This window comes from Corvus cornix, chromosome 1A, assembly GCF_000738735.6.
Source record: "Corvus cornix cornix isolate S_Up_H32 chromosome 1A, ASM73873v5, whole genome shotgun sequence".
Taxonomy (NCBI): domain Eukaryota; kingdom Metazoa; phylum Chordata; class Aves; order Passeriformes; family Corvidae; genus Corvus; species Corvus cornix.
The window spans coordinates 62,513,979-62,533,719 of record NC_047057.1 but is presented as its reverse complement, the minus strand read 5'-3'; the positions used below and the strand labels follow the sequence as shown (position 1 = coordinate 62,533,719).

The 19,741-nt window shown below is 48.3% G+C and overlaps 1 long non-coding RNA gene across 2 annotated transcripts in view; it reads left to right on the top strand.

Moving 5' to 3' along the window:
• The window catches only part of LOC109146122, a 27,321-nt gene extending 7,580 nt beyond the window's left edge, over positions 1 to 19,741 (top strand). Inside the window, exons 2-4 of one of the 2 annotated variants that reach the window (XR_002047938.2) lie at positions 3,377 to 3,434; positions 4,386 to 4,577; positions 19,082 to 19,741. This is a non-coding gene — a long non-coding RNA (uncharacterized LOC109146122). Of the gene's footprint in view, positions 1 to 3,376; positions 3,435 to 4,385; positions 4,674 to 19,081 lie in introns of those variants that run through there. The other variant, XR_005604418.1, reaches the window with a different exon arrangement.

The window sequence follows — 19,741 nt, the reverse complement described above, 5'->3', positions numbered from 1 at the left end:
GGATGTGGTTGGGACTCCTCCAGTTCAGATTCCTTAGACCTGTGGTGAATCAGTCAATAATAGAAGGGCATACACAGTCAAACAGCTGCAGAGCTGCATCATAGAAGTAGCATGACTCCTTTGCAACTCCCCGAGGTGTTTTGAGGTTTAATTTCTGTTTTATTCTTAGGAATTCTCACAGAAAGACAATCTGTTCATGAGAAATGCTGTTAATATCATTGCTGCTATTGGCAAGTACAGTCCTGGTAAAGGTAGCAACAAATGAGCCAGAGTAACATGCAGGAATTCCCTCTCCTCCTGTTTTCCATTCCCCTGCAACCGCATTACATACTAGGGAAGTTAACCTGGCCTATAGGCACAGGTCTTGTCACAATTCCAGGCTACAGACCAAATCCTGAGGGATGATGTGGGCTAGCAATCCTGCTTGGGTAGCTCACAGTACTTCAATAGACTTCATCCTTCCTTTTCATCTTGACTACTGTGAGAAGTTTGGAACTCATCCATTTGGGATTGTGCACGCTCCTTAGGTTTGTGGGTTTGTCCTTGTTGCCCTACAGTGCTTTGAGACACAATCTTCTACACACCAGTGTGGGAAAAGCACAATGATAGAATATTCTCCGAGCTGGAAGCCAACAAACCACCCCTGTGGGAGGAAAATCCTGACCTCTGCCACGGGAGATATGATGGAATACAGAGCAGGCACTGACCTTGGAAAGAAAGCCTGGTTCTGAGTATGCAGGTCACATACCTCTGTCTCATCTGTTTGTTAAAAAAATGGAGGGTGTACAATTTGTCTTCAACTGTCCTATAGCAGATGAAGGAAGCCTTTTAAATGACTTTCTGTCAGGAGGAGATTTAGACAATTAAAAGATGATATAATGACTGTGTAGCTAGCAAGGCCCAAACTAACGATATAAAGAAGGCAGACAGAAGAAAAAGGGACCTCCTTTTGCAAAAAAAAGTCTACATGGCTCATGGGCTTCCTTAAGACTACAGAGATTGTGCACTGAAATTAGGATAATATGCTGAGCCCCAGGCTGATAGTTCCATCTCTATGCTAAGTAGGTAAGGAAGAAGATTTAAAGAGAGATTTGAAGGTTTCCTGCTGCTCCTTGCAAAAACATCTCCAAAGGCATGTATTTAGGATGCTGGTAAGTGCCAGCACAGGCAGTCACCAGGCTGGTTTGTGCAGTGCCAGAATTGCCCTCCACACAATTCATCAATAGATCCCTCCCATCTGCCTACAAAAGTATTCAGGATTTCATGGCCTCACCTGCCCAGCCCCTTCCCCAGGAGCAAAGTCTCAGCCAAAAAACAGCTGCCACCAGTAAAAGGTGACAAGGGAAGGGCCTTGTGTCACATCTGAGAGCTCTCAGGGGTATCCTGGGGAGCTGGTGATGCTCCCTCAGCACCGTGGGAGGGGTGCAGCAAGGTTTCCACCGCATGAATGGCAGTGATGTCTCATAAAGAGGACAGCCCAGCTGTGGCCCTAAATTAATAGAATAACCCACCCCTTGGCACTATCAGGAAATCACTTCTGTTGGGGCCCTTATACCTCAGTTAAACGGATTATCAGAGATATCCTGTAGATTCCAGGCAAATATTCATTCTCTCTGAGCTACCTGGAAATCAGCCAAAGATGCCAGGGCTCAGTTGTGGACTAGGGACTTAGGCCAGTTCTTTTATTACCTGATTTTTTTTTTTGTTGCCATGTAGCCATGAGTCTTTAGTCATGTCTCAGGCATCACAGTCTCTTCTTCTATACTTGGGAACATTTAACAGCTGCAAGAAATCTGTTTAAAAAGTTGATTTAGCAATGGAATCTTAGGCTCTCCTGGATTCTAGGATCATTGAGTCCAGCTCCTGGCCCTGTGCAGACACCCCAGCAATCCCACCCTGTGCATCCCTGAGAGCGGTGTCCAAACGCTCCTGGAGCTCTGGCAGCCTTGGGGCCGTGCCCATTCCCCGGGGAGCCTGTTCAGTGCCCCTGCACCCTCTGGGGGAAGAACCTTTTCCTGATACCCAGCCTCACCCTCCCTGACACAGCTCCAGCTGTTCCCTGGGTCCTGTCCCTGGTGACACAGAGCAGAGCTCAGTGCCTGCCCCTCTTCTTTTCCAGGTGAGGAAGCTGCAGAACTGCTGTGAGACCTCCCTCAGAATGCAACTGGACTATTGTGCTGAATGAAATACTTTTTTTTCACAGTGGATCACGAGAGGGAATGTTTGAGAAATGTTGGCACTATTTGTACCAAAATAGTCCAACTCACACATCCCCTGGACAGGACTGGCAAGTGTAAATCACAGAATGGCCTGGGTTGGAAGGGAACTTAAAGATCACCCAGTTCCAACCCCCCTGCCATGGGCAGGGACACCTTCCACTAGACCAGGTCCCTTCCATAGATCCATGAGAGGGTCTAAAGACACTTAAGCCGAAGATGATGCATCTCACAGGAATGCATTCACTTCCAAATACAATGTTCTGGCTTGAATGCCACCCTCAACAGAATTTTACCCTCTTCTGCCATCACTTCTTCCATGGTCTTTGTTCACACAGAGATTTTGATGACCTTAAGCTTTCCTCCACAGCTCTTTAGTCCCCATATATACAGCATTTCATTTGACCTCTTCTGAAGCCTCTCAAATTTGCCTGCTTCTTCACCAAAATGCAGTGACCAGTGACCAAACCCCGTTGTCCAATAAAAAACACCTAAGGGGAAAAAACCTTCAATCACTTCTAACACTTCTCTTTTTTTTTTTTTTTACATATAGTAGTCCTCTCCTTAAAAATGCAGCAAAATGCTGAGAGTTTTGGGAAGTATAAGTTTGCATCATATTTATTTCAGAAATGAAGAGTTTGAGAGTAGTATTATTATTATTAATCTTAGCAAAAAATTGTAATTAAAAAACCCAAACAAAAAAAAAGAACAAAAAACCAGAAAACCAAGAACAAAGCACCAAACAACCCTGTGGGAATTGCTTAGTCACTGCCTGGTACTTTGTGCAAAAGAAATAAATTTGTGCTGAGTAAATCAAATGTTAAATGCTACAAGATCAGCCCTGACAGGAGGCTCCTTTTGCAGGGCCTGAGAGGAGGATGCTCCTGGGCAACTCTCACCTGAATTTGTCAGGGAGGTGATAGCAATGGGGCTTTGAGATGGACTGGCAGAGTCCTGTGCACACACAGACCTGGCAGAAAAAGGGGTGGGAAGGCTGGAGCCTCAGCAGGTGTGGTGTGGCATGGCTGTACCCTGCCAGACTCACAGCATCCTATCTCTTTCGGCTACTGCAATTAATTAATTAAGCAAGATGAGGGCTATGCATGAAGTGCTTTTCTCTTTTTTTTAAACCTGGTTTACTTTCTCTTTTTTTTTTTCAGATTAACAGAGAATTGTCACTGACACCTCTGACCTATGCTGAATTTCCATTTCCCTCAGGTGAGCAAACTACAAGGCCAAATCTATAAACAGAAAGCATTATGTAATTTATTAAGACTGGAATTGAGCACCATCAGGAACTGTTACAGTTAGGATGGATCCTAAGCTAGATTTTTTTTTTTTATTTCTACCACTAGAGGCCTGTAATGTGCTGCACATTTGGAAAAATCCACATTATCTGTCAGTAACATGAGAGTACAATGAGTATGAATCTGCATTGTGATTGTAAAGAAGTTTCTATGTATTTAATTTCAACTTCTGAAGACAACTTTCTGCCAATGGAAGAACAAGTTCAAATAAGCAACTTTTCAGCAGTTTAATAAGAGAAAACACTTAATAAGCAAATCATTTAATAATTTTATTCTCTTTAAAAGCCGTGGACTGATCTCTTGTGTAACATTGCTTAGACTGGGATTCACTGAACAGACACCCAGCCAGCTGGTTTCAAGTTAGGAATAAATAGCAATTTAGGAATAAATGTTCACATCTAGCATGTTTGTGCATTTGTTTTGAAAGTATAGCACATCTGACATCTTCACTGGTGTTGGTGGTCTGGAAAAAGTACCTTACCTATGCATGAAGGCTTAATGTTAGAGAAATACTATTTTCTTCTAAAGTAGTCATAAGAGATGGGTATTTCCAAAACAGTGGTGCTGTTTATCATGTTGGGGGGGGGTTGTTTTGGTTTGGTTTTCTTTCATGTTGATTTGGCCACCTGATCACTCCGCTTTGCTCTAACAGGCAAATTTTCTGCATGTATAGAGAAAACTTCTCTGTGGATTTCAGAGTAACCCCTGAGATCTGTCTGTAACTGAATCTCTGTGGGTAAAAACAAGTTGAGCACTCAGACTGGTGGTTTTCTACTCCTGACATCCCCCCAGTCCAGGTGTAATAGTTTCTCTCTTACAAGCTGGCCATAGAGCCACTGACATTTCTCAATATTAATTTCAGAGCTGCTGCTTCATCCTGAAGAGCACATTTCTGCACAAGTCACTGCACACCTCTCACTGGAGGTGTTTGCAGAGGAAGGCAAGAGCAATTGCTTCCCGGGATAAGATCCATCTCACCTAAGTTTACCCACCTGAAAGTTAGATGTCTTCAGCAAACCCACAGACCCTGGAGACAAACCAGTGTTCTTGGGAGGTGAGTCACCGTGCCTGTCAGCCCTCCCGTGAATCACCAGTTAGCAGTGCCTTGGTTTTGTTACTGACAAAATAAAGAGGCCAGACAATTAACTGAGCCTTTATGCCTGAGTGCCATCGTTCAAATCAGGAGAAATGTCCCTTCTGCAGCCCCCAGTGCGGGGTACCGATGGCACTACTGGAAATACGCAGCTGCGAAGCTCTCTGCTGAGGGCTCTGTGAGGTAATTTCTCTGTGTGGGACATAAAGCAAGCAAAGTCGAGTGTAAAGAACTGGAGAGGCTTTGATTTGCTGGTGCTGCCTCCCCCAGCGCTGTGGGTGCTAAGTGACTACATAAAACATGAGGGAGTCAGACTCACCCAGAGCCCCGTGCCAGCCCTCTGACAGCCGCTGATGGCACCGCGGACAGGCAGGGCTGTGGCATGCCCACCGGAGGTGCTGTGCTTTCCTGCCCTGCCCTTCCCACGCTGGGGCACTGCCGCCGTCCCTCTCCGAGCCCAGAGCCAGGGGTCACCGCAGAGCCTGAGCGCAGCAAGGCAGTGAAAAAGCAAGAGGAGGAGGCGTTCTGGAGGTGGAGGCGCTTCCCTTGCCACCCAAGCCAGAGCCTGAAGGTGACTCATCCTCCTCTGCACTCGCTCTCGAACAGCTCCTTCATGTGCTGTTCTTCCCTTCCTTCCCCTTCCTCTCCCTCCCCGTAGAGGTGATCCAAAAAGTCCTTCTTTCCCCAGGAACTGATCTTTTTTTTGCTTGGTCACTGGTGTATCCAGCCCTGTTTTTTATGCATTGCTTCAGGCACTGCAGAGCAGGGCAGCAAATCTGACACACTTGGTGGAATAAGCATTCCAAGTCAGGAGCTCAGCAGATATAAACTGATGTGGCTCCAGAAAAAATATGACCCTCAGTTCTCCCTTTGTCTCTTGGGACAGCAAATGCAAAATGCCCCTGGTGAAGACTTTGAAAGCAGACCGGCTTAAACCAGGCACAGCCTTGCTGATTTTTAAAACCGTGCTGCTTCTAATTCACACCAGCATGGGAATGTTCGATAACAGCTTTATTTGTGCGCTTCGGCGCCCAGCAAAACCCATCTTCCCACACGCAGAAAGGAGGTGTCTGCTAAAATTAAACGTCATTCTCATTAGCATTGTAACACGCTGAATTTTCAGACTGAAACGTGGCATGTGGAAGAGCTGATAAACAAATCCTCCGGGCCGAGGCCGCAAACAGGAGAAGGCAGTAAAGCAGAATGATGCTGCCTCTCCCCAGCTGTAGATTTGGTGCTGTAAATCTCTGGAACAGAGACCATCCGAGCCTCGGTGTCCCTGGCACACTCATCCTAACAAAGCACAAGAACCAGAGGACTCGGTGACCCTGGGAAGCTGATCAGCTTCTCCCTCCAGGAAACTCTCACCATGGGAAGCCAGCATTCCCTTCCTGGGGTTGTTAAAGCACACACACACCCCTGGAGTCATCAGGGAAGGCTTCCCTCCTCTCTTTCTCAAGGCTACATCAGTAAGCCGATGCAAATGTTTCAAAAAACTACACGGGAAGTACAGAAGCATCGATCTCATCCTAAAACAAGTCCTTCAGCCTGGCTGAGGCTGCCCTTTAGGCAAACAGCTTAGCTGCGCACACACGAGACAGGCTCCCTCAGCTGCCCTGAGCAGGTGTGGTTGGTCTGACGTCAGGGGACACCAGCTGAGGCTCAGGTCAGACCTTTCTCCCGGGCCCATATGTTCCACAGGACACTGGGGCCACGCTGTTGCACTTGAAGCAGTCACTCAACTCCTGTAATTAATAAAGAGCAAAAATGAGCCTTCTGGCAATGGAGGCAGCACACCTCAGCGTGACTCCATTGCAAATTGTTCTCTTCCCTCAAAAAACATGGGGAGCCATCAGAAAAAATGGAGGTGATAACAATCCAGCAACCAGGGCCAGGGATGAGATCCACCACCCCAAATTTCATTTTCAGCACCAATTCTCCAATGAGCTTGCTTTAGCCCTTCTGAAAAGCCTTCACCCTCTCATGCAAGATGGATATTCACACCAATATCCTTTAGGCAAGCTCAAACCACCACTGACAGATATACAGTATCACCTTCTCTGATCCTGTTGCACCTTCTTTGGGAGGGAAGGTGTTCCTCCTGTCTCACTGGAGACTGCAAGCTTAAGCATTTATGCTCTGGAGATTTCCCCTCATTCCTCAGTCTCTGTACAACACACCGAGAATTTAATGGCAAGTTAATGAAGGGCTTCTAAATTACAATTTTAACACAGATACAGATGATGAAAACACCTGCACTCACAGAATCACAGAATCCCAGGATGGGTCAGGCTGGAAGGGACCACAGTGGCTCATCTGGTCCCACTTCCTGCTCCAGCAGGGCCATCCCAGAGCACATGGCACAGGATTGTGTCCAGAGGGGTCTGGAATATCCCCAGTGAGGAGACTCCACACCCTCTCTGGTCTCTGTTCAGGGCTCAGTCACTGCCCAGGGAAGAAGTTCTGCCTCCTGTCCAGGTGGAATTTCCTGGGCATCAGTCCCTGCCCGTTCCTCTGGTGCCATGGCTGGGCCCCACGGAGCAGAGCCTGGGCCCTGCTCGGAGCCCTCCCTGCACACAGGGACACCCAGGGCTGAGGCCTGGGTTGGAAAGGGCCTTAAAGATCATCTTGTTCCAACCCCCCTGCCATGGGCAGGGACACCTTCCACTATCCCAGCTTGCTCAGAGCCACATCCAACCTGGCCTTGAACACTGCCAGGGATGGGGCAGCCACTGCTGCTCTGGGAAATCTGTGCCAGGGCCTCAGCACCCTCACAGGCAACAATTTCTTCCCAATATCCTACCTAAACCTGCTCTCTGTCAGTGTGAAGCCATTCCCCCTTGCCCTGTCACTCCAGGCCCTTGTCAAGAGTCTCTCTCCATCTTTCTTGTGGGCTCCCTTCAGGCACTGGAAGGGACAATTGGGTCACTCCAGAGCCTTTTCCTCCCCAGGCTGACAATCCCAATTCTCTCAGCCTTTCCTCCCAGCAGAGCTGCTCCATCCCTCTGCTCCCCTTGGTGTCCCTGCTCTGGACTGGCTCCAGCAGCTCCCTGTCCTTCCTGTGCTGGACCCCCAGGGCTGGATGCAGCTCTGCAGGGAGGTTGCAGCAGAGAGGGGCAAAGGGGCAGAATTCCCTCCCTGTGACCTGCTGGAGTCCATGCAATAAAACATATGGACACTGGAAAAATTGACAAGCTTCATTTCCCCCCTCTCATTTCAATTTCTTAGCTTATGGATATAACAAAGGAACAATTCTCCTTACGCTGATGGAAGTTCTGCTACTACGGCTTTCTGTTCAGCACACACACTCAGATGGGGTACAGCTATTGAACACATAAACCAGGGATGCCCCGCATGCAAACACAGCTTCTGTCCTTTCTGGAAGTGGAAGACTGCACAGGGAAGTGACGTTACTCCCACCACAGTGGCACCCTTCCTGTTCCCATCTGGGAACAAGGTGGGAAGCAGAGATTGAGCATCCTGCTTCCAGCATCCCACTCCCAGTCCACGCAGCAAAGTCACTGAGGCAAAAGGCTTGGATGCAGGAGAAGGGGAAGGTGGGAGGAAAGACAAGGTCCTACTGGCTTTCAGAACTAAACAACAGATTTGGAACTCATGAGCAGCTTATGCATTTGACTTGAACCAGGTTCAAGGCAGGCAGGTGCTGGGTCAGCAGCCTCTGCAGTGCTGTCAATGCCTTTCACTCCTGATCTGCAGTTTGTTAACATCTTGGCATGTGGGGACTGCTCTGGCATCCACCCCACTTGAAATCTGCTGCCCACACCCTCAGGAAACAGCCAATGTCCTTTGGGACCCTCATTCCCTCTTCACAGAGAAGACAATGACAGCAAGAATAGAATGGAATAGACTGGAATGGAATAGAACAGAATATTTCAGTTGGAAGGGACCCACAATAATCATCCAGTCCAACAGCCTGAGCACTTCAGGGCTGACCAAAGGTTAAGGACATTGTCCAAATGCCTCTCAAACAATGACAGAGCTAGGGCACTGACCATCCCTTCAGGAAGCCTGGTCCAGTGTCTCACCACTCTCTCAGTGAAGAAATGCTTCCCAATGTCCAGTCTAAAAATCACATGGGTCAGGGGAATATGCTGCAGGAGAAAGATTTCTGGGAACATTGATCCTTCCTTTTCCCAGTTCTCCGTCTCTGCAATAGCAGAAAATGCAGCATATTCCCCTGCCCTGTGTGATTTTTCGACTGGGCATCGGGATATTTAAGCTACAACTGTTGTGATCAACTATTAAATTCAGGTAAGGAAACTCTCAAGTAAAGGCTGAATGAAGACCAGTGATTTGTCATCTTTCCTTTCTTTTTGTCCTATGGGCATATTTGAGGTGAAGGTGGCGTAGAAATGACTGCTTTCTTTCCTTTCAACCCTTTTACCAATCTGGGATTTCTGCCACTTGGCTAAGTTGACTTAGAACTTTCTTCTGTAATAAATAGGATTTAGCTGAAGCTACTCTAGTGATCTAGGCATGAGGATCTAGAAATGAAAGTCTGGTTGTTACTGTGAAAGCTGTTATTACTTCAGTCTCTGACCCTGACTGTGCTGGCTCTCAATTTCTTGTGAGAAATGACAGTAAATGACGTCCAGTCCTCCCGGGTTTCTGACTATCAGTGTCTGGGAAGAGACCTGCTGCACTTAAAAACTAAAATTAAGTCAGTCTCTCCCCCAAAAATAATAAAACCCCAAAATACTGGACACCAAGACCTCTTGGGAATTCCATGCATTTGTAGAATATGTCCGTATGCTGAGAGGGAATCCTGTCTGTTGTTGCCATCTCAAACGCACAGGAAACATTCCTTTTGTGGATATGAACCCTTCTGTTGCAATTCTCCACACATAGGAGGTGGCAGGATTTCCTCCAAGAAGAAATGAAAGTCCTTGTATGCCCCCACACTGATATATCCTTCAGGATTCCCGTAAGGACTTGGAGCAGCTTATTTGTCATTTGTTAATCAAACTCAAGGGGATTTTTAATGTGAAAAAAGTCCTTCGAACGAGACAGTCGAGTGCATCCAGTGAGGGTTGTGCTAAGATGCAGACTGGCAGTCAGCACAGCTAATAAACATTTAGTTCCAGAACTTTGACCCAAAGACTAACAACTTTTTTTAGCATTTTTTTGAATTCTATAAAAAACTGGGGGATTGTGGAAAATTGCTCTTTTAAAATCTTCCGCATGCTGCCAGAGTGCTCCAAGCGAGAGACTCACCAATACTTACGACTCCAGGGTCAGCACTGCTAATTGAATTAATTGAGGCTGTGCTGATCTGCACTGTCAGAGAACATGACCTCAAAACATTGAATTTAAGTTCATTTTCCTCATGTTTCCAGAGTTCTAGCGAGAGAAAAACTACCTCCCCCTCAGGATTCATAGGGCATGGGGGTATATAAAGTAAGAGTTGTTTGATTCTCCCTGTACCATTAGGGGCAGGGAATGAGGAGAGAACATAGATGGCATGAGTCTGTTTGTCAAGGATGAGCAGAAGGGGGGGATGGAGATCTGCTGATGCTGACAGTATTTCCATGATCTCCAGATCTCCCCTGCAGCGTCCCACTAATCCCATCCCTACCAAGGCACCCACCTTCCTCCAAATGGAGCACTCTAGGACCCTGCTGTGGTTTCTGTGCCAGAGCAAAAGTCACACACCAGTTCTGCTGCAGGAAGCAGGGATCCTCTTTCCTGTGCATCTCTCCAGGACCCAACCCAGCAACTCTACCAGTTTGCCCCTAGAGACCGAGGACCTGCTGCCCTGCTTCAGACACAGAACCTTCTGACCATCCCACTTCCACAGGGGCTTGCTGGCTGCCCATCCCTCCAGCTGCTCTGCACCAAACCCAGTTAATGCCACGCAGAGAGCCCTGTAACCCAGGTGAACTCTGGTTCACCCTGCTGCTGCTGCTATCTGCTTACAACCTCAGCTGCCCCTCCAAATGATGGCTGCTGACCTAGTAATTTAAGCCTGGTCTCCCTTCACGTGATTATACCATTCCTAGAAACTTCAGTTGGCTTTGTAATTGAGCAGGTCCTCTGTGCAGGTCCAAGGGCACTTTCCAGGATGCTGTGGTGATCCTCACCAATTCCCCTGCGCTCCAGGTGTCACCTGGGGCATCACCAAATGTCACTTAGCTTGGATGCAGAGTGCTGTGCACACCATGGATTTTCCAAGTCCCAATACCAATAAACCATTTGCTCATTCCTCTTGCTGGCTACTGTTCATGAGAAGCATGAAAACTGCAAGCCACGATTATGAGCAAAATACCTGTGCCCTGCCCTTATGTGATTCCCATCAAAAGAGCATGGGAGAACTTCTAGTGGGAGGTGTCCCTGCTCATGGCAGGGGGGTTGGGACAAAATTATCTTTGAGGTCCTGTCCAATCCAAACCATTCAATGAGCTTTGTGATCTTTGAGGCAAAACCTTATGGATACAGGAAAGAGCCGTCTCCTCCCATACAGAAATTGAGGTGCAGGACACCTTCCCCTTTTCAAGAGGAGCTAGAAGTTTGTTGAGCTGGAGATATGTAATGGACAGGGATTTTCCACCCCTCAGTCCCTGGAATGAGCTCTGCTGAAAGAGGCCAACTTGAACTGCTGCCTGAATCCTGCAGAAACAAACTGGCCAAGCTGGCAGCTGCTGAACCATCGGTAGTCACCTCCCAGAATGGCCATCAGCTGCCACTTTGACAGGAATCCAGCACTCTTTGGTGGCATTTACCTTAGGGGACAGATATTTCTCTGCATCAGGGAGAGCAATTTCAGCTTTCAGAACTGTGTCTGTATGTTTATTGCTTTTTTTTGCGTTCAAGAATTATTCATGTCACAATTCAGATTCTGACTCAACTTAATTAGCACTGGAAAGGTCATCTCACAGAAACTTAGGTAGATGAAGGACAGGAAGTATTATAACATTTCCTTCCCTTCCTTGCTCCAGAAGGAAAAGTCTAAACATTTCTATGCTTGTGCCTAGCTCTGGCCCTGTGCAGGGTCAGGAGCTGGGCTTATGATCCGTGTGGGTCCCTTCCAATTCAGGATATTCCGTGATTCTGTGAGATGACATTATGTTAGCTGTGGCTGTTTATCTGTAGCCAGCAGAGAAACCTTCCAAAACAGTGCTTCTGCTCTTTTTCTGTGGCTATGAAATGTGTTTGAAAAAGAGTGGAATTAGCTGGGGATGCCAGCCCTCAGGCAGTGTGCTCCTGCACATATCAAATTTAGTAATGAGTATTTAATAGTATGTCATTAAGATGATGTTGAGTTGGCTTCACCCTCGTAAATCACACATCTCACTGCATGACCCAATTGGTTTGTTCCAATTTTGTTTCAATAATATTTCATGGACTAGGCCAAGTTAACAGGCTAATATTCATGCAGTTCATGCATATAAGTACAGCTTTGCCTGGTATTTCTCTGTCTCATCCAGCAGCTCACAGATTCTTTTCAAGAAGGCAAAAGTGAGGTAACTAGAATCAATTATTATCTGTATTTCTGCTAACAATAAAAATCATCATGGATTTGCTGTCTATTGAGCATCTGACCATCGTTCCTGGAACAAAGATGCTGTAGAAGTGTTCCACCTCGTTATTCAAGGATTAAGTCCAGCATTAGAAACTAAGTTTCAGCTGGCAAAACTCACTCGTAATGTCCAATCTAACCCTACTCTCTGCCAGTGAGAAGCCATTCCCCCTTGTCCTGTCACTCCAGGCCCTTGTCAACAGCTCTCCATCTTTCCTGTAGGCTCCCTTCAGGTGCTGGAAGGCTGCAAGTTGCGTGGATGTCGAGGGCTGCAAAAGGACAGTGGGAGAGAACCAGACACATCATTTTGCAGGCACAGCCTCAAGGCACTGGATTCCACACCATGACATGATAGCTAGTGAATGCAACAGCCCTCCAGGGTCCTGGCTCTGGAAAACTGGAGCTGACCCTCACTGTTTGGTCCTGCTAAGGCTCACACAGCCACGTATTCAATCCCCCCTTCCCCTAGAAACCAGGATTTCCTAATGGTCTGAGCAACACATTGCACAGTTTCTGCCCTTTGCTCCTTCCAGGGACTGGTGTTAATCTGGTGGTTCTCAAAGTCTCTGCTAGTGCCTGTCCTCTGCCTTAAGGATACACTCGATGCACATTTCAAGAACTGCTTATGCAGTACGAGTTATTCCAGCAGATTCTAACACGAGAGAAGAACCACTGAGAACAGCACGAGGCCAGTGGGAGGCTTTGCTTGGAGAAAGTCCAGGACCAGAGCAGCAGACCCAGGAAGGAGAAAGCTGCACAGCCCTGAGAGCAGAGCCAGAGGCAATTCTGTGTGTGGCAGAATCGTGCATCTCCACAGGAACTGTGTGATGGGGTCAGTGAGAGACGACTGACACACAGCAGAGCAGTGTTTGGAACCACAGGGTCTCTCTCCTCTGTGCTGGCTTTCCTTCATTGCCTCATCTCGTGATCGTGGTTACATCCAGAACCTGCCAGCAACCTCTTCCCCCCAAAACCCACCATTTTTGCACCTGTTTCCACCAGTGCTCCCCTGAATTTCAGCAAGACTGCTAAAAGGAGAGAGAAAACGCCTGGAAATTATTGTCCTTGGTGGTCTGGGGATGCAGCTTATCCCTCTGTGTAAGCACAGCCAACTTGTACTCACAGCAATCTACAGTTCCCCTGGGACTAAACCCCCTCTCAGTGTCTGCTGAGCCGGTGCTCACCTATAGCTCAGGGTCAGATGGAAGCGTGGGGCTGGTGACACACGCTCAGAGGCACTTCCAGTCACACACATCCAAAAGAAAATTCACAGAGGAGCCACCTGCAGCAGAGCAGTCACTGCAAATGCCACCTCCCAGCCATCACGGAGCATGTTCAAAGCAGGGGGATTTCCACAGGTCAGGAACACAGCGGCAAAAACAAGGCAAAGATAATCTGCTGGGTATTAGTGGAAGGACACATGTAATAAGAGGTCAGCTAGTTCAGGAGAAGCCCCTTTGATGTTTCAGATCTGCCTGACATCTGAGAAGTCCGCTGCCTTCCAGAGCTGGCAGCAGGAGCTACTGTTTTCCTCAGGCTCTTTTCTCCATGCTTGTGGCAAGCAAAGCAAGGACATATTCAGAACTGTCTGGCTTGGAAACACTGTTTTTTGGGATGAGGGCACTCCAAGTTGTTACAGGATTAGTGCTAGGGAGACATGTTTTAAACAGAAAAGGTCCGGAGTTCATTTTCATTCCCGTTCCCACGTTGCCCAACCACTGCGTCCCCTTCCTTAGGTTCAGCCTAGGGCTGGCATCCAAGAACACAGATTCAAAAGAGGCTTCTACTGCCTTGCTGCCCTAGTTCTTCTTCCACCCCACAGCAACTACCACATCCCCAGCCTTGCTAAACGGGTGAAATGCCAGAGGGCTTTTGCTGGAGGCTGCATGTGGCTTCAGACTGACAGAGAGCAGGTTTAGATTGGATATTAGAAAGGAATTCTTCCCTGTGAGGGTGCTGAGGCCCTGGCACAGGTTGCCCAGGGAAGCTGTGGCTGCCCTATCCCTGCAAGTGTCCAAAGCCAGGTTGGATGGGGCTCTGAGCAAGCTGGGATAGTGGAAGGTGTCCCTGCCCATGGCAGGGGGCTGGAATGAGATGATCTTCAAGGTCCCTTCCAACCCAGGCCACTCTAGGATTCTGTGATGATTTTGTATGGATCATAACTGAGAAACAAAGGGTGCCAGCTAACTCAGGGAGCTGTGTCCTTCAGATGGGAGGTGAGGAGCAAAACCTTTCCAGTCCTGCCTTTTGGACCTGTAGCACAGCTTTACTGTTGCTAACCAAGTCAAAGTCTAGCTTCAAGAAGTCAGGGCTACAGCTAAGCCAGCAGCCTGAAACCTGACCTGGATTTATTCTGTGAGCATGTTTTCTTTCCTGTGCTTTGGGTATGACTGTGCTTGGTGTGGGGATGGCACAAGGAGCACAGATCTGATTGCACAGTTAATCCTTCATTACAAAGGTACTCTCTGGCTTCTCAGCTGGTAGGAGGGAGGGAGACAGACAGATGAAACCCTGACATTTTGTCTGCACAGAACTAGAGACCTGGACTACCCCAGAGAGGAAATGCTGCTGGATACTGCCAAGAAAGGGCTTTGCTGTGCTCAGGTTTCCCTGACTTAGATCTCTTTGGGAATACAGAGAGGGAGCTGCTGCTACAAAATCTCTCCTACCCACAGAGCTCTTGGTAACATTTTCCTCATGGTTCCCAAGCTCCTCTGTCTCCACAGAGAACAAAAGAATATTCCCACTGCCTTTCCAACACAAGTGCATCCTCACCTCAACCAGCTGCATCTATCCCGAGTCTTTTGTAAAGGAAATCCTATTTGAGGAACTCCACTTTGAGCTCCACTGCCTTGTTCCTGCAGGCAGAGCTCTCCAGGGCTGGGACTGCATCGTGGCTCAGCTCAGCTCAGGTCACTCCATGCGCAGCACCAGCATCTGCAAAGTCATCGAGACTTGGCTGCAGTGTGCTGTGCCGAGCTGGAGCACAGCTCCACGGGCACTGCGCATTCCTGCCGGCAGGAACAGGCACCGGGAGCACGGGCAGCCTCGCCGCGACCTTACCAAGGCCGGGAGAGAGGAGCCAGGCTCTCTTGGAGTGGGGCACAACCTGTCACAGCACCCATTTGAAATGCCCCATTCGCACTGCCCCTTCTTCCTCCTCGTCTCTGGTGGAGAACAGGAGAGGTTACTGGATCACCTGGTCATTTCCAGCTGTCGTCATGCCCCTGATGACTGCGGTTTAATTATAGGAAGTGGACTTGGCCCACCTCCAGAAGCCAAGGACTCAGGTCTGGTATCCAATCATTTCTCTTCTCCACAACTCAGGAACGCTGAGCCTCTGCAACTGGAGCAAACAGCTCTAGCTTGCTCAGACTGCTGGACCAGTTCTTTAGAGATGACTGTTCCTTGGTTTTTAAGAAAACGTCACGTTCTAGGATATTTCAGGTAGAAACTTCTGAGCAGAGCCACATCACTATAAAATAATGAGCACACAATCCTGAAAAATGAGCTGCAGTGACATTTTATACAACCAAAAAAAAAAAAAAAAAGGGGGGGAGGAGAAGAAGAAAACACTAATCACGTCTGTATGCATCAGCAGTGTCACTACTGCACTGGTAATTATGCCAAGCCCGTACATTTTCTTAAAAAGCAAAAAGATGATAGGTTCTTTAATCCCACAGCTCTTCTAATTCAAACCAGGCTGAAAGGGATGTCTGTCTAGCTGTGTGAAGCTGTTTCACACACCTGTATCCCACACCTCTTGTGTCTGTAATGCTCTCACCCTTACATAAGAGAGAGGGATGAAAATCTCTGAAGTGACAGGTGTAAGAGAAGAGATTACTTTCCCCCCTTATTCCAACACAGAGGAATCTGCTGGAATCTGCTAAACTGGGAACAGCTTCTACTTGAGCAATGCTGCTCTTACAGACACCAGTCAAGTCAGGGCTGATTCCTTGCTCTGATAAGGACACAGAAGGCTCCACATCATCGAGCTGCACACTCCCCACAGCTGGCAAAGGAACAAGGAGCTCAGGGGGTCCATGACAGCGTTTGACAAAAGAGCTGGAGAAAGCCACTCCTGCTGTGAGCACAGACACATTCCTGCTGCAGGAAGTGAACACTAGGGCATGCTTTCTAGGGACACAAGGATTAGCTGGGACAGATAAAAATGGCAGTAACAGCAAATGAAATACAAGGCATTCCTTGCAAATTTAATTCTCCTCTTAGTGATGCATGTCCTTTTCATTTGCGAGGCTGGCGCTGTCACCAAGGTCAATGCAAATGTGCTGTCAGCTGCAGGAAATTGGTGGGAAACTGAGCATTTCTGAATGTCCCCAGGATTTCTGATGGCCTCTGCAAAATCGCATCGGACTTCATTCCCTTGTCACAAGTCCCACTTGTACAGCTAAAACAATTTTTTTTCCATTTAGGGTAGAGAAGACATCTCCATTAATCTGATCTGCCCCAACTCACAACCAAGAGAAGCTCTCCCACACTGTGCTAAGACAGAGGTTTTGCTGGAATTTTAGAAGGGATAAGAACATCGCTTTGCTAGTTCTTCTCTCCTAAAAGCACCCCAAGCAGCTGAGATTATTTCGCTTTCTTCCCTACAGTCCAACTCTCACCCTAAATGGCAGAGCTGATCCAGCCAGAGCAGTACCCATTCTCCACCAGTGCTGTGCCAAAAGCTGTGCAGGCAGCTATGAAACAAAAAAAAGTGCCAGAAGAGAACACTGGTAAAATATCACTTCTGAGACCAGTCAGTTCTGTGAAATGTAAGAACATTGCCATTGCATCGTCTGCCAGCACCACGGCACTGCAGAAATCCTCCTCTCTGTAGGCACTCTTCAGAATGGGTGGGCTCCACCATCTGTCTCCTGAGCACTGCAGAGAGCACAACAACTCCCTCTGCACATGCTCTGGCACGGAGCAGCAGGGAGTGATGGCCCCAGCTCTGGCTCCGAGTGGGCAGATGCGAGCAAATAGGATTTATCAATTCATCACTGTGTTGCTTTTAGCTTTGCCTCGGTACAACTGCGCTGAATTCCACCGAGCTAAGCTGGAGTAATACCTCAGGGAACCTGCTGCTCCTTCCCACCCACGTGCCCCACTCCAACCACAGCTTCCACTCCGTGGACAGGTGGGTTTGGGAAGCAAGCTCTTTTCAGAATGAAGCCCTGGCAGAGGGGGCAGCTTGAGGAAAGTTTCTTCTCAGTGAAGCCACCTCTGAATTGTACTGGGGAACTAGAGCACCAAAGACCAATGATAACACTCAGTACCTGGGGAGTGATTTTTACTCCCAGAACTCATTTCATCTTCTAGCAGAGGGCAGGGAGTGTCACTTGTAGTTACTGAAAGGGCCAAAGATGGCAAACACCAGGATCCATGTTCCCTATCTCCCAGACAGGCTATTCCATTGCCTTACAGACCCTGTAATTATTTCTGCAAACCAGCATTCAGCTGGGTCAAAGGAGATGAGATTCGCCACCAGGCCATCTTCTCTCCATCAAACCCACCCCAATGCAATGTGAGTGGAGGATGTCAAAGATGTCACATCTACCAAAGCTGCCGGCTTTTCTCTTAGCAACCCTGACAGTTGCCAGGAAATGATGCCTTGCTGTTACTACGGTGACACAGGGGCCCAAAGCCACATGCCACACAACACTCACTTGCAAGGGAAGGGGAGAAATGCTCACCCTGGCTCTCCCATCACTTCACAGGTGAGGAGGTGGGGGAGGAGGGCCTCCACTCAAGCCACAGAAATTCCAGCAGTGTAAATGAGGAGCAGGGTTCCTGCCACCTCTGGTCTAGAAAGGGCTTAGGCCACCTGTCCAGGCTACCAACAGGTTTGGTATTGCACTGCTTCCTACCAGCACCCAGAAGCTGTTGCTGAGGAGCGACATGAATGCTAAAGAAAGGCCTCAAAGGTGGCAGAGATGCACCAAGTGATCCAGAAACACCATCACCAAAACCTACCACACAGAAAAGGGAAGAAAAACCCCATTCTTTGTCTCATTGGATGACGCCACAGCCTATTCTACAAGGAGCAAGAACAGGGAGAGGACAAGGCTTTTTTTTTTACTTTTTTGTTGTTTACTTGGCACATTTCAGATCTCAAACAGTGCCACAAAAAGCATCAGGCCTGTGTAAGTACCAGCTCCTTTTGAGGGATGCAGTCAGGCTATAGAAGGTGGCAACAGCTACGGTGAAGGGCCTGGAGGGGAAGCCACACAAGGAGCAGCTGAGGGCACTTGGTCCTGTTAGGCTGGAGGAGAATGAGGTCAGAGCCCACAGCAGTTCTGCAGCTTCCTCACCTGGGGAAGGGGAGGGGCAGGCACTGATCTCTGCTCTGTGTGACCAGGGACAGGACCTGAGGGAACGGCTGGAGCTGTGTCGGGGGGGGTTAGGTTGGATATCAGGAAAAGGTTCTTCCCCCCCAGAGGGTGCTGGGGCACTGAACAGGCTCCCCGGGGAATGGGCACAGCCCCAAGGCTGCCAGAGCTCCAGGAGTGTTTGGACAATGCTCTCAGGGATGCACAGGGTGGGATTGTTGGGGTGTCTGTGCAGGGCCAGGAGCTGGACTGGATGATCCTTGTGGGCTCCTTTCAACTTAGTGGATTCTATGATTCTGTGAGTGCAAGAACCAAGACCCCACAGAAGCAGAGACAGACACACAGCCTGCTGCACGATCATACAGGGGATTGTCTGCCCAGCCCAGGAGCTGCAGTTTTCCACTGTGCCACCACCTCAGCACAGAAAACAGACAGGATTCCAGCCCCTTGCAAAGATGGGAAAGAGGTTTCCTACACCTCCCCCAGTCTGTTCCTGACCCCTGACACTACAAACCTATAGCCTTATGCAGAACAGGTACAGGATTCCAGCTCTGACTTTGCCAATGTGTTACCTCTGCCTTTTCCTGCCACAGGAGACACCAAGTGTCAGCCCAGATGGAGCCTTTTGGAGCAACCAACTACCTGGGTCAGCTAAATGGGAGCCTTGACACCAACACAGATTTCTGTCCCCTCTTAATAGAACCTGGGTTTCCTTTCCTTGCTACAGAGGAAGAAGAAAGGCCTTAGATTTTTATCTCCTGGCCTACAACTGGTTGAGTGTACCTCGCACTCCAAAGACAAAGTAGGTGGAATTGAAGATGGATGGGAAGACTGACGTATTCCCTCTCCCCCATCCCCAGCCTGTGTGGAGCTAAGCCAAGAGGAGCAGGGTGTTCCAGCTGAATGGTGCAAAGTCCTTCCCTCCTGCAGAGGGAACAGCAGGGAATATTCTGCTCTTGCTCCATGCAAAACAGCACAGCTCCTCACCACATCCCACCCAGTGGGTGAGGGCAGAGGATACCAAAGACTTTCAGAGCTGCCACTTTGCCACACATCACAGCCAAGAGGATTAGTTCAGTAAGGGCAGATACTAAGCTCTGATCATCTTGTTCCAAGGGTACAGATTACTGCAATATGAGCCACAGGGAGAAAAAAACAAAAGAAAAAGAAAAAAAATACTGGAAAACCAGCTGACAACAAGTCGAGCCAAAACGTTTTTCTCAGAATGGGTAATGACAGAAAAAAAAAATAAA